Raw genomic sequence first — 3568 nt, 5'->3', positions numbered from 1 at the left:
TTAGGTGGGTTCTTTAGCGGTTGCTCATACATACATACATACATCATGTTTGTTTGTGTGGTAGTATTTTATGTTCTGTTTTACTCCTTTTTCTCTTTCTTCATGAGTCTTGAGTTAAGTTAATGAAGCATAGGTAGGTGAGGTAAAAATTAATTTATTATATAGGTAGGCTAGGGCATAAGGTAATTTAGTTACATAGGTAGGTTAGGGACTCCTATTCTTTTGCTCTACTTGGTGGTGTGATTTTTGTTTTGTGTTTTTTTTGTTTTGTTTCACATCATACATTCAGCAGGTACGCGGTGGTTCCTGGTTTTAGTGGGATTTTTATTGATTGAATGTGGTAGTATGCATGGTTATATAGAGTTATATAGAGTTATATAGAGTTATATAGAGTTATATAGAGTTATATAGAGTTATATAGAGTTATATAGAGTTATATAGAGTTATATAGAGTTATATAGAGTTATATAGAGTTATATAGAGCATAAATCCTATATAGATACCGTTCTTTGCGGTTCTTTTCTTTGCCGACCTGTCGGCTTCTTTGCGTTTCTCTATTTTCATTTAAATTAATTAAATAAATAAGATTTGTCCAATCATCTAGGTTCATTCATTCAGGTTATAGCTTCCAGAGGAGTTCGTCGTGGAGGATCAGAATGGTTGTGATGTCACCCTACGTTCAACCTTAACCCTAACTTTCGACTTTACGGTTTCTTAACGGTTTCTTTTTTTGCCAGTTTGCTGGCTTTTCCGGCTGGTGGATTTCACCGCGGCTCGTTTCTCTATTTTCATTTAAATTAATTAATTAAATAGGATTATTTTCATTTCATTCAGGTTGAAGCTTCCAGAGGAGTTCATCATGGAAGATGTCAGGCTACGTTCGTTCATTCAGTGGCAAAGAATACCTGCCTGACTGGAATACGTTTTCTTCTTTTTTTCTGTAATTAAACATTAAGTAGGAATGCTCACACGCATACACAATTACATTAAGTAGCTATATAGGTAGGTTAGATAGACCTAATTTTAATTGTAGGTAGGATAGATAGGGAGCATCCAACACTAATGTAGTTGAATAGGTAGGCAGCGTAAGTTTATCTCTTCTATTTTATCTTGCACCCACATTACACGCACCAGCGTATTACACACACACACACACACAAATTCATACATAAACACATATGTTAGTATTTGAGCGTAATTTTATTTTCATTACACATTCTAATTTATTATTACTAAGGTTGAGAGTAATTTAATTTCATAGGTAGTTAAGAGCAATAATGTAATTCTAGGAACAATCTTGTAATGTAAATTAAAACGCTGTAAGTGTATCGATAGGTAGGTTAATTGTTAAGTTTTACATTATCATTATTAAGTTGGAGCCCAAGGCATTACGTAGGTGGTGGGGTGGGTGCCGAAAGGCCAATGAATTGGGCTCTTGAGTTTTGTAATTTTAGGTAAGCTAGGACCGTAATGTAATGAATAGGTAGGTTAAGGCTACGTTGTAACACATACTCATTAATAGATTTAGGGTTTAAGTTTTCTATTATTATTACTAAGTTGGAGCCCAAGGCATTACGTAGGTGGTGGGGTGGGTGCCGAAAGGCCAATGAATTGGGCTCTTGAGTTTTGTAATTTTAGGTAAGCTAGGGCTTAATTGTAATGAATAGGTAAGTTGAGGGTACGATAGCCGATAGACTCTGAATTTTGAAGTCTCTTGTCAGAGGTAAGCCTTGGCGGCCAGTGGTGAACCGGCAATGGTTTACTATCCGGACGGCAATGGTTTACTATCTGCACGGTAATGATTTACTATGCGGCATGGCCATAGTCTACTACCCGCACGGCTTCCGGACGGCAAATGGTTTACTATCCGCAAGGCAGTAGTCTACTATCCGCACGGCAATGGTTTACTATCCGGTGCCCTGGCTGTCGGTGAACCTCTGTGCAAGGAGGGAGAATGAAGGGGAACTTTCGACTATCGTACCATTAACAATTTATTATAGACTAGTTAAGGTAATTGAATAGGTAAATAGGATTATTTTTATTAAGCAATTTAAGATGCGGGCACCGCTAAGCTTTCAAGTGAGAATTTTCTCTTTCTCCATCAACACGGGCTGTGTTTCAACAACAATCTCGAGGAGGACTGGCACCAGTTTTGGAGAACAACGCAGGAAACGGAAGGCACTCATCATTTTGCCTTTGTCGAATGGACGACGGTAAGTTTTTTTTACATTTTACTCTCTTTATTATTTTCAAATATTATTTATTTGCCATTATTTCCATTTTATAATTTTTTGCTTCTAAGATTCTAACATTCATTTACTACTAAGCTAATAAAAATAACTTGTCTACAGACTGATGAGAGGTGGGCAGTGGTGGGCGTCAGCACGTTTCAGATGGTGGTCTCATGATGATCGTTCCGATAACAACTCGAAGAAAACAACAACGACGATTTTTGAAGTATGGTTTAGTTTCGTTGTTTTTATTTTTTTCATTCATTCATTTTGTCACACAATCTTTCATTCATCCATTAATTGACTCATTCTATTCATTCATTGAATCATAGATTGGTTAATTAATTCATTCAATCACTCAATCATTCGCTCAATCATTTATTCGTTTTTTCTTTCGTTTTAACATTCATTTACTACTAAGCCAATAAAAAAATTTGTCTACAGAATGATCAGAGGTGGGTTGTGGTGGGAGTCAGCACGTTTCATGATGGTAATCTCATGGTAAGATAAGTTGCTTCTTATTTTTTTTCAATGGCTTGTTTTTTATTTTAAAAAATTAACATTTTCTTTCAATTTTGTTTTTCAGTATCCGGTAAAATTCATTTCCTCGGTGCGTGTCAGATGATGGTTGGTGCAATGGAGGTTCGTCCGTAGTGGGTGAAGAAGTTTTTGGAGGGTACGCGCGCGCACATTTACATACACGCACACACATAAATACAACACACACATACACAACATCCATTCATTCGGTGTCGTTGTTGTTATGTTTCTCTTCAACTTTCTATTTTCTTTACCGGACTTAATTTAATTCATAGGTAAGTTAGGGATTGAGATGAGTTGAACAACTGTAGGTAGGCTAGGGCTTAACATTAGTTAAAAAGTTTTAAGTTAAATATTAACATTAACATAAATTAAAAGCTTCAAGTAAAATTAAAACGTTAAAATATGTAAAATAAATGAGTTGAGTTATCATTACAGGTAAGCTAGGGCCCTGAGAGTAATTTAATTGTAGGTAGGTGACTGACTACTATTCTTGCGACTTTTTAATATTTTTTTTTTGTGGTGTGTTTGTTTTCGCTTCTTAGCACCACACAACACCAACAAAACAAACTACAATTTTTTTTGTCGTCGCCTTAAATTTTACCATTTTTGGTAAACAATCTTTTTAATAATGTCTATTTATTTATTTGTAAAATGTTGACTGGTTTCTAGTTTCTTATTTTGGTTATATAATTTTTGGATATTTCCTGATTTACTTTGTATATATGCATGCATGAATAATTTCTGTTTGGTATGTTGATTTAGTCATTATGATATGCTGTGAACTGTCCTTACTA

The sequence above is a fragment of the Helobdella robusta genome (genome assembly GCF_000326865.2).
Source record: "Helobdella robusta unplaced genomic scaffold HELROscaffold_62, whole genome shotgun sequence".
In the NCBI taxonomy this organism is placed as follows: domain Eukaryota; kingdom Metazoa; phylum Annelida; class Clitellata; order Rhynchobdellida; family Glossiphoniidae; genus Helobdella; species Helobdella robusta.
The sequence above is the reverse complement of the archived record's forward strand: the minus strand, read 5'-3'. Positions refer to the sequence as shown.